Here is an 11,851-nt window from a genome sequence, read left to right as displayed (position 1 = left end):
AATGCACAGTGCTTTGTTGGTTTTTTTTAAATTATAAAATGACTTCATGTTTATTATGATTGACACAATGAGTCATACATATAGCTATATTTTGTGATGTAAAAGATTCACAGGCCCCACTGGGAATTACTCTCAAACCTTACAGTTCTAAATCCTTGTATTCTGAAAAGAATAGTCACTTCACGTATGAACATATTATGTATGATTAAATCATGTTAATATATGAATATAAATATGTTTATATAATGTTTAATATTAATACATTATTTAATATTAATATATTAATAATTATTGATATTAATTATAATAATATTATTAATATAATATTTATATAATTTATATCAATATAATATATTGATATAAAAATATAAATACATATAGATACATTTTTCTTTTTTATTGATTGTTTTAATTATTTACATTTCAAATGTTATCCTCCTTCCTGGTTTCCCCTCCACAACCTTCCTATCCTCTCCCCCTTCCTCCTGCTTTTATAAGTGTGCTCCCTCACCCACCCACCCACTCACTTTTTACACACAGCCATATATATATATATATATATATATATATCAGTGTGCGTGTGTGTGAATGTATATCTATATAAAATTCAAAATAAATAATTACTTTTTTATTTTACTTGATAACTTTGGATGAGCTGTCAAGTTTCAGTACCTTTGTTTGTTAGACATTGGTGTTGGGGTAAACTAATGTTTGACCCATCAGAAATAAAAGAGGTTAGTAATCTTTTAACATACTTAAATACATCATTTTAAGAACATATTTAAATAATGACTAATTAGGTTGGAAAGATGGCTCAACATTTAAGAGAAGTAGTAGCTCTTCCAGAGTGCTGGGTTTGACTCCCTGAACCCATAGGGCCACTCTCAACCGTCTGTAACTCCAGTTCTAGGGGATACTAGTCCATATTCTAGCTTCTGCAGGCTCCAGGCATAAATGTACTGCACATAAATGTATGAAGACAAAAACACTCATGCACACAATACAATAAATAATTCTTTAAAAACATTTTTAAATGACTAATCATAAGCAGTACAATGTAACTTTAGAAGAATGAAACTTCCATTTCTGATTTTGAAAAAAAATACACAAGGAAGCAAAATAATTAGTTTTATTACTGACAAAGATTCTTCAGAATATAATACAATCAAACATATATCTCACCTCAGGGTCCGTGGCTCAGGGAACCCTTATGGAAAAAGCAGCACATAGATTTTAAAAGCCAAGATGATGGAAGACAGCAAGAAAATAAAGCCTTTAAACCACAGCAAGTCCAATGCACGCACAGAACCACAGAGACTAATAGCATGCAGAATTGTGCAGATCTGAGCCACATGAGGTCTCAGTGCCTAGAGACATGGACACAAGCTCTCTGCTCTAACCCAGAAACGATCTCCAACTTAAATAAGCTATATAAGTGATGGCAAAGGAAAACCTGGTTTTCCCCAGTAGAGTCTGGCTGAGTATACTAACCACTCTTAAGGGTGGGACTCATGCCTTGCAGAGGCCCAAGGGAATGCCCAACAGAAAATGATCTCAGGGTTATAATTTTCTCTTTTCATGCTTTGGGCATTTTTCTTTTCTTTTCCTTTCTTTTCTTTTCTTTCCTTTCCTTTCCTTTCCTTTCCTTTCCTTTCCTTTCCTTTCCTTTCCTTTCCTTTCCTTTCTCCTTCCTTCCTTCCTTCCTTCCTTCCTTCCTTCCTTCCTTCTTCTCTTCTCTTCTCTTCTCTTCTCTTCTCTTCTCTTCTCTTCTCTTCTCTTCTCTTCTCTTCTCTTCTCTTCTCTTCTCTTCTTTTCCTGGAGATTTTTTTTATTTACATTTCAAATGTTATCCATTTACCCAGTTTTCCCTCTTGAAACCCCCTATTCCATCCCCCCTCCCCCTGCTTTATGAGGCTGCTCCGCCACCCATCTACCCACTCCTGCCTCCCCTCCCTGGCATTCCCCTACACAGGGTCATCAAGCCTTCACAGGGCATTTTTTTTAAAACCCTATAGTTTTTATTGAGTTTTTTTCTATGCGAATATGTGTCTCTGTGTTGTTTGGTTTTTCTTTGGCTGTGTTTGTTTTGTCCTGATCTCGTTTGTTTGTCTATATTTTTCCTATTTTCTTATTATCGTCTTAGATGTCCATTTTGTGACGAGAGAAAGAAGAAGGGGTGTGAATCTGCATGGGTGGGATACGGGAAGGATTTACCAGGACTCAGGGAAGGAGTAATCTGAACATATTGTGCAACAAACAAACAAACAAACAAACAAACAAACACTGGAACTATTTTCAAAGACAAAAGAGAATGTGATATGTGTCTTGCCATAGCAGTTCCCAGTTCTTCCCTCTCTTTCTGAACTTCTCGCTTGAAAGTCCTTTCCTCTGCCCTTGTGAGAATTATGCTGAAGACCATGTGTGCTAGAATTCCAACAGGAAATAATTTGAAGGAAGCAGAGGCTACGACAAAGTAACTCAGAATTAATTCCTTCTCCTAATCTCTGTCAGTTTATAAAAGTGGAGGCAGCATTGTGATACTGTAAAGGAGAAAATCAGTACAAATATGAGGAGTGGGAGCCAGCGTTAGTCCTCAATAGTCTTCACTGGTGCTGGGACACAACAGTTATTTCTATATTATATCCATTATTCAATAGTATTGTAGCATATGAAGTCATCACATAATACTGTAGCTTTAGGAACTAAAATAGACAAAAGTATTTTTTTGCACATATTACAACCCTCTGCTAAAATAGATAAAAGTATTTTTTTTCTTTGCACACATTACAACCCTCTGGATGAAACCTGGAAAAAAAATGAGTGTTTGAAGCATTAAGAGTTCTAGATTTTTGGGATGTATTATCAACTTTTGAAATAGAAGAAAATTATGAGGCGTAAAATAAAATGTGATCAAATGGAGATGTGCACCATGTTTATTGATGAGAGTCAGCATTTTGTAACAATGACAATGTTTCTTCAAATGACTTTATATCTGCAAGTCAGTCTCAGTGACAAATCTAAAGTGTTTTATTTCCTGCAGAAATTTGCAAACTGACTTAAATGTCATATGAGAAGTAATGTTGCAATGAAAACCCAGGAAGCAAATACAGTGAGAGATACAAGAAGATTGGAAATTAAAAGAAAAATTCAGAGATAATTTTTTCACATAAATAGATATGTGATATGTTTGATGTATAATAAAGTAGTAAAAGGAGGTTAGTCAATAAATCACACAATTAGGTTTAATGTGAAAAATTGTCATGACATACATAAGAATAAAATATATAATAAACTTATGAAACCGTTATGAAACAAAATTCAACATCAATCTGAGCAGATTATGAGTACATTATTATATTATTATCTTATAACTTGTTATTAAAAATAGTCCTTAAAAGAGACAGAGAAAAGATACAAGATTGATAAGCATAATCCTGTACTGCTGTGTAACACGGTTGTGGCTAGAGTGAACTGCATATATATAGGCTATCCCATATAATTATAGCTCCAGAAAACTTCCTGTCACCCACTATTTTTACTGTTTTTTTATGTATTTAGTTATATATGGGTATATAAGTACAGGTACTTCTCACTACTAGAATATTGACAGGCTTAAAGCCTGAGAACAGTAAGGTACAGCACATAGCGGATGTATCTAACACATCTACCACTAAGGCTGACTGGAATAGACACGTTGACATTTGCACAGTGATAATACAGTCTAAACACACTCTTCTCATATATAGCAGACATTAAGTGATGCACTGTTAGTGGGTCTATTATTTTTTTAATTTTTAATATTATAATATAGTTACATTATCTTTCCTTCCTTTTGATTCCCCTGCACTCTCCTGAATATCCTTCCTTGCTCTCTTTCAAATTTATAGACTTTTTTTTTTACTTTTCAGCAAGTATTGTTTGACACACACACGCACAAACACATGCATATATATATATATGCATATATATGTATATATCCTAAAGCATATTACAACATATTCTCCAACAATCTCAGATTGATTTTTGATTTTGTTTTATATTGGTTTCATAAATCACATAATTATATTCTTTTGTGTGTTGTAATAATTTTTCACATTAAATCCAATTATGTGATTAAAATTTACTGAGCCACTTTCTTTTACTTCCTAACTATCCACCAATTGTATCAACTTTCCATTTATGTGTTTATGTGTACCCCTACCCCCCTCCCTTTCTCTCTCTCTCTCTCTCTCTCTCTCTCTCTCTCTCCTCTTTCTCACCAGTTTGCTGTGAGATCATTGCCTAAGCATAAATCGAACAAGAACACAAGAACACAGCAATATAGACACACACCTTGGAGGGTAAAACCCCATGCCTCAACCCTACACAAAGGGCCTTCATTTTATGTGTTTCTTGATTTCCGTAATCTTTGCATACGTTTTAGAATTTCCACTGGCCTTCAATATATATATATATCCATCCTAATGTATGTACATGTGTGTCTGTATGTATATAATGTATGTACGTACATACATTCCTCTTCATGCAAATTTAAATTGATTTCTAAAGGTCTACTAATTGTGATAGTCTGCAAAGGAGCTATATTACTCACAGGTTTGTCTTTGGTTTGTGACGAGCTATAGCTCCAGTATTGTAGCTCTCTCTGTGGAAGAATTTGTTGAGTCCCACAGTAGTGTGAAACAAAATTTATCCAATTTTAGATTTGTCTGATTCATCAAATAAACATATTACATTCCTAATTAAATTAGAACTTATAAATGAAAATCACAAATCTTGAATATTTTTTGGTATGTTTAAACTAAAAATATATTATTCATTTTAAAGTCTGATGTCACTGGGCTCCTGCAGCTTATCTGCTGTGGTTACTTCTATTTTGTACAAGTTTTTATTGTGCTGTAAAAATATGTGTTAAGAGAGATGTATCCTATATGTGAACTATATTTTATTTCATTTTCTCAAATTAAGGAGGAAGAATATTATTCTACTCTTCTTGTGAACACTGTCCATTTCAGAGATCTGAATGGATTTGCCTATATTTGAAAATTGATATTTCCCTTTTTGATCTATTGGAATCTGAAAGCTCTTAAGTTCTAAATTGTATTCATTCTCATTATGTTAACAGCTAATATGAACTACGCATGCTTTTCAAGTAACTGTTTTAGAGGGAGCTTTTAAGCTGTTCTCCCAATTTGAAAATTTAAAAAGATAGAAGGACAATATTGTTTTTATAAATGTTCTCCTGTATTATTTAGAAATTTATGATCCAAGAGACATTTTTAAAGGGATATTTTGCAAGTTTCCTGGTGTATGAGTAGAAAGTGATATATTTTACATGGGTAGAAAGTTGTGCCCTTTTTTGTTTCATGCTAATGTTGGCATTTTGTTATACACTTAAACAGAGGTTTTAATATTAATTCAAGTTCTGACCTTAACTTATGTTGATTATACTTTGGCTACTGAAAAAAATATGAGTCATGAACATGACCCTAGATGTTAGGTGACATAAGGAGAAATCAATGTGCAATCTCAGAAATTCACAGGAGTAAATATAGTAAGAAGAAACACTTAGTTTTGTTTTGTTCTAACTGATTTTGACTGTTTTAAGGTGTAAAATTTAGAGATAATTTACATTCCAGGCTGATTAAAACATTCTGATATTTTTCATTTTGTTTTATTTCAGCAAAAAGATTTTAAAACAATTAAGAACCATGAGCAGAATGCTACTTATTCTGTCCTCCTACTTGATTATTTTCTTTGATTGTTTACTTGAGAGTAATCCCCTTAGAAACTGGAGATACATTTTTTTTTGTATGTAATCATAAAAAAAACTTGGGGGACCAATGATAAGTGATAGTGTACCTATGTACATTATAATCGGATAGACTGTGTTTTTTTGTAACCATTTTTAAGAAAGTTTTGACATTTAGAAGATAATAAGGAGTTGGTTGAAAACTAAAAGAAATAACTGTTGGTACAGGATTCTTCTGTGGAAGAGACAGATTTTGAGATTCAACCAAGAGCTCATGCTCTGTTGATAGGCTAACTCTGCTTAAAAAAATAAAATACTCTATAACTAAATTCGGTTGTGGTGGTTTATGAGCATGTCCTCTATGAGACTCAAGAACTGAATGATGTCTCCAGTTGGTGGAAATATTTGGGACAGTTGTGTAGTGTTGCTAAAGGACATATGTCACTGGGAGTATATTTGAAATCTCATAGCCTGGGGATCTCTCAGCTTCTTGCTCCTGCTACCATCATCTCAGCCATGATAGATTCTTATCCCTCTGAATCAGTAAGTGAAAATAAACTATTCCTTCTATAAGTTGAGTTGGTCATGGTGTTTTATTGCAGCAACAAAAAGTAGCTAATACAACTGTGATATTTCATCTCCATTTCATGTGCTCAAATGCATTTTCTAAAAGAACAAATTTTAAGAAGATATGTATTTTGGACTATTTTTTCTCGTCAAATTCGCAGGCCATGTTGTAAGCATTTACCTTATCTCCATGATAATTTGAAGTACATGCCTACTGTTGGATGGTCTTTCATAGTGAAACTTACTGTATCCTTTCATTGGCCATGAAAAACAGTTGACTCATCTTACTGAGAGCCAGGAGCTCTCAGGATAGGTTTGCTCTCCACATCCTGTAGTCTCTATTTCTACTATAGACACTTAATTCTTTTATAAGGATCAAACACATATCATCACAGAACCATTTTGGGGGCAGATGTGGAATAGATAATCCATTTGCTAGTTTTGAGCTTTGTGACCATAATCAGTCTAATGTGGATGCTATCCTTTTTCTGAACTAACCCTGTGACTGAGCAGGTCAAGATTTCTCTTACCTAGATACATATATAACACAGTTCATTCATGTTGTGGTGGTTTGAACCAGAATGTCCCCTAAAAGCTCATATGCTTAACTGCTTTGCTCTCTAGTTAAAATTTCTTAGGAAAGATTAGGAGGTGTGGCCTATCACGAAGGAGAAGACGTGGATGAAGTGTGTGACAGGGTATGACCTTTGAGGTTCCAAAGCCCACACTGAGGTTCATTCTTGCACCTTTTTACCTAAAGATCATGAATAAAAGGCTTTCAGCAGCAGCTCTAGTCAGATGACTGTCTGCTTCTTGCCTATATAATCATGGACTAGGTTCTAAAATTGTAAGCAAGACCCCCCAATGAAATGATTTATAAGAATTGCTTTGGTCATAGTGTTGCTTCACAGCAATGGAACAGTAACTAAGACATCTAAAAATGGATTTAGTATCACTAAGTCCAACTGGAGTAATAGGTGGGGTCTGTTATCCTAAGTTTTATGCCAGATAAGCAAATAATCACCAAATATAATTTAGTGACTCAGCTCTTCAACACCAAAATTAAAAAAAAAAATTGTAGGGAAAAGAATCACACTTGACTATTTAAAAAAATGCAGGGAGTGTTCTCTTTAATTAGTTATGTTGAGCTTAATATTTTTTGTGAGAGTCATGAAACTAATTTAACCTTTGAAAGAATAAATGTAATAGCATGGGCACAGTCTCAACGGAAAGCCATTCTCCATGATCTGATGAAAATTTGCTGACCAGTGTCTGTTCTCCAAGCAGATGAAACATGCCATGCACAAGAGTGCAAGGAATGATTGCCTTTAGATTTCCTTATAGTTTTAGTTATAGGAAAGAATCTACTTAACTTAAGTTTGGGTAGATGACAGAATAGAATATCTGCATTCTTTTTTTTTATTGGTTATTTTATTTACTTACTTTTCAGATGTCATCCCCTTTCCCCATTCCCCTCCCTAGAACCCCCATCCCATCCCCCCTCCTCCTTTTTGCTTTTATACCATTTTGATTACATGCATGTATTAAGGTCAGTTCTAGGTTGAGGGTCTAGTAAAACAATAAATGCATATAGTCAAAGAACAAGCAAGGCATTAAACCCAATTATGTGAACACTCCCGTGATCACTGTTTTTAAGGGCTTATCAGGATGACCAAAATATCTGAGCATACTTCCCTGTCCTAGCCCAAAGTCATTTTTATGTCTGAAGACTACTTCCTTGGAATATCTGCATTCTTAATCTAGAGGGAGCTGTTAACAAAGCTTTGTGTTCCTAAATAGAGTGGTTGGAAATTTCTATTGAACTTTATAGCACATGAACAAATGCAAGTTTTCTAAATACTATCTTACATTGTTTTAGACTGTTTTTTTTTTTGCAGAGTAAATTGTTATAAAATAGAGGAAACCCTAAACATGTTCATGTTTATAAATTTCATGTTATTTGAAAATGTTTTAATACCTCAGGCTATCAAGTTTAAGAGCCTAGATGACCAGGTATATATATATATCTCCAAGAAAATGAATAGTGGGGATCTACTACTAGCATCTTATTAATCAAAATCAAATCAGACTAATGCATTACATTTGATTCTCTGATATGTATAGTTCTCTAGCTTGATTTTGGAGCCACAGAAAACCATGGATGTGACAATGTGGTATGCTGAGAACTCTACTAACTAACAGAATAATGGCATATATAAGGCATTTCTCTGAAATCCACTTCAATGAAAGTTACTGTTTAAGGCTCCCCGAATGAGTTACAGCCTGGTGAGATATAAAAGCAAGAAAATCATTAGCATAGACAGTAGCAATACTAGGCTGCAGTGCTTTTATATGCCAATTTAATGTTTGTGATTATGCTGCACAGACTCAGCCCTTCATAAGCCCATTTCTATGGTAACAAGAAAATGTTGAAAGCCCTTAGCATACAAGGAAGACTTTAGAAATTTTTGACTAGTCTAAAGAATACATTATCTTCTTTTAATGCACAAATTTGAGAAATTGAAAATTACTGAATAACACATGAAGTAGAAGATCCGACATCTTATAGATGAGCTTGCTGAAAGCCTCATTTGATAATTATTAACTGCAGCTGGTGTACCTAAAAGTAAGACTAAAGAGGAGAGAAAAGAGTGAGTCTGTAAAATAGTTTAGTCTAAATAAGCCTGCAGCTCTTTGGTGATAGAAGGAAATGCATCCAATCTTCATGCTGGAATTTGCTTTTAGGATCTCTTACAGTTTTTGAACGAAATACTGTGAGACACAGCACAGATTTCAGGATCACGCAAACAAAGAAAAGATAACCCTTGGAAACTTTTAATAATCTGGCTGCCGTGTAAAAGCCTTCTTCAGAAATTAACTCTGGGGACTATGGCATTTATTTTCTCATAACAAGGGTGAATCGATTGTTGAATGGTTGAAAGCGCACAGTGCATATTGATCCGTTCATGCATAACCACTTTCTCCCAGCAGGCACTTTGCTGCTTGCAACATATTTTGAAATAGGATTACTGTGCATTAAATTACAATGACCTGGAGCAAAGGTCAACAGTAGTAGAATTGCCTTGGTTCATCATAGTTTGAAGCGCTGCCTTGAGTGGATTGTTTTTCTTTGTGGAAGTTGACCTGAGGATCTATTTGGATGGCTGTATCAATGTCTAGAGTGGAACAAAGCAAAGTTCCTAAAAATTATTCTCACAACAGAAGTGTCAACATGACACAACAACGAAGTTATAGGAAATTTTTATTAAATAATATATTTTAATCCAAGCAGCTGAAATTTTGTAAAGCCACATACAGAGACCAGACTCAAGAAATTAGATCTTATTCAATGTTAGTGTGCAGATGTAATTGGAAATCTGTATTGTTGCAATGAACCCAGAGTATACTGTATAACATATGTAGTGAAAGACAATCTTTTGGAGATCAGAGAGAATAAATTAACTCTCTCTCTCTTGATTTTATGAGCTAATAAGATATTTTTTCTGTTTTATTTACATTCTTTTGTTTTTACTATAATAGTGGGAAAGAATAAAAGTAGTTACCTTAAAAATTGTCTAGAATTTTAAAAGGAGGATCTTCAGAGTTAATGTAGGAGAATAAGAAGACATATAATATGTGTAATTAATATTTTTCAAAACATAATTTTCACAGACCAGGTTTTGAATGTTTGTTCTTTTTTTTTTCCATATAGTTTCACCATGCATCTCTGGTTGACTTGAAACTTGCTGTGTAACCCATATTGACCCCAGCTTCTCCTTCTGTCTTTTGAGCACTAGAACTATTCATGACTCCACCAGGCCACATAATATTTTTGACTACTAGAAAGAAATGTTATAAAGGCTTTCTTTCTCCCTGTCCATTCATTACTATTCAGTGATTCAGTTTGAATGGCTATTTCATAATATCTTGGAATTTCATCTCTGCTAATCTATTTAGGTAAACAAGTTCATGTACCAACATAGTAAACAGTTCTCCAAAAAACCCAGAAGTACAAAACTGTGTGAAATCCAAAATTCTTATTCAGATAGTTCACAACTCCAAATTAGTCGCCCTCTCTGCCATGCCCATTTAATCATTATGGTTTCACCATGAGAAGAGTGATGTCTGATTTAATATTTTGGAAAATTCAGCATTGAATCACACAAGTTTCCATGATTGTTAAGGCTAGATGGTGAATGGCAAAACTTCTTTGGACCATCACACCCTTTCTTTTCTTCTTCCTGGAGAATCCCACCGAGTCCCATGTCTTCTAGTTTGCCTTCTTATTCTTTTTGCAAAGCCTTCTTAACTCCCAGTAAACCCTTGTGTTATGAGTGTAAACAGCTCCTCACATGGCTTTCTCTTTCTGTTCCACCTTCATTCTTTTCTTTCTCTTTCTGTTTTTAATACTTTACAGATAAAATCTTGCCATGTAACCTATATTAATCTTGATATCTAGGTCCTTCAGGCACAGCACCCAGGGTATGAAGTTATAGGTATATGCCCCAGCACCTAGTAGGTTTTTTTTAAATGACTTTTCTGTCAGCAGTGCTTGTAATGTTTCTGTTTTCTCTTTCGTATAGTTTTCTCCCATATTCTAGGTACGTTTTGCATTCCTCTGGATTGGTCACAGTAAGCTTTTCAGCAACCCCCTAATAGTGGATACATAGGTTAGTTTCCTTTGAATTCTGCCTGAAATGCATTTCATTTGACTGGTTAGACATTTAACAATACATTGACTTGTGATCAGATTCCCTCAGCTGGAATACAAACTTCATGTACTTAGGCAATTAGGTTTTTTATACTTTTCTTGTATTTGGAACATTATTGGACATAAGCGCTAATGAGAAACTGATTCCATTTTGTAATCAGGAAACATTTTAATACTAGTCCAGTTCCAATATATTTCTGCTTACCATAAAACTGAAGCTTCTGTCTCTCAGAATTGGGCTGCACCTTACCTCATGAACATGGAAAGATTATGTAACAGATGTTCCTAGAATATTTCCTTAACTGCCTAGTCTCATTTCTGTAGCCATCTTGCTTGCAAAAATCCACCTGCAGTTTTGCTCTATAAAAAGAAACCTTGAAACTGGCTCAGGACTGTTCTCTTAAACCCGATTTAGGGAGAGACAGCTGCCAGACAGGCTCTGAAGAGCACAGAATAAAGTTTGCTTTGATTTGGCCATGATTTGTGGCTAGTGGTCTTTCTCCTTGTGTTTGTAGGATCAATATTAAGACAACACTAGTTGAGACTCTGAAGAAGAAACAGAGTTTTGAAGATGAAGAACTTTGTTGCCTCAGCTGCAATTCAGGACCCTTCATTGAAGATGTAAAAGTGAGAGTCCAAACCTATTTCTTTATATTTATAAAATTTTAAACTTCAACATTTAATTTCGACCTCAGAATTTTTATACTTTTATTCATTGGACCCTAATGATAATTTATTTTAAAATATACATTGTCTAATCTTTTAGGAAAAGAAGAAAAAGAGTAAGCTGAAAACTAGGGACAGGGGAAATGGTTCTGTAGGCA

The sequence above is a fragment of the Grammomys surdaster genome, unplaced genomic scaffold, assembly GCF_004785775.1.
Source record: "Grammomys surdaster isolate TR1022 unplaced genomic scaffold, NIH_TR_1.0 126076, whole genome shotgun sequence".
Classification (NCBI taxonomy): domain Eukaryota; kingdom Metazoa; phylum Chordata; class Mammalia; order Rodentia; family Muridae; genus Grammomys; species Grammomys surdaster.
The sequence above is the reverse complement of the archived record's forward strand: the minus strand, read 5'-3'. Positions refer to the sequence as shown.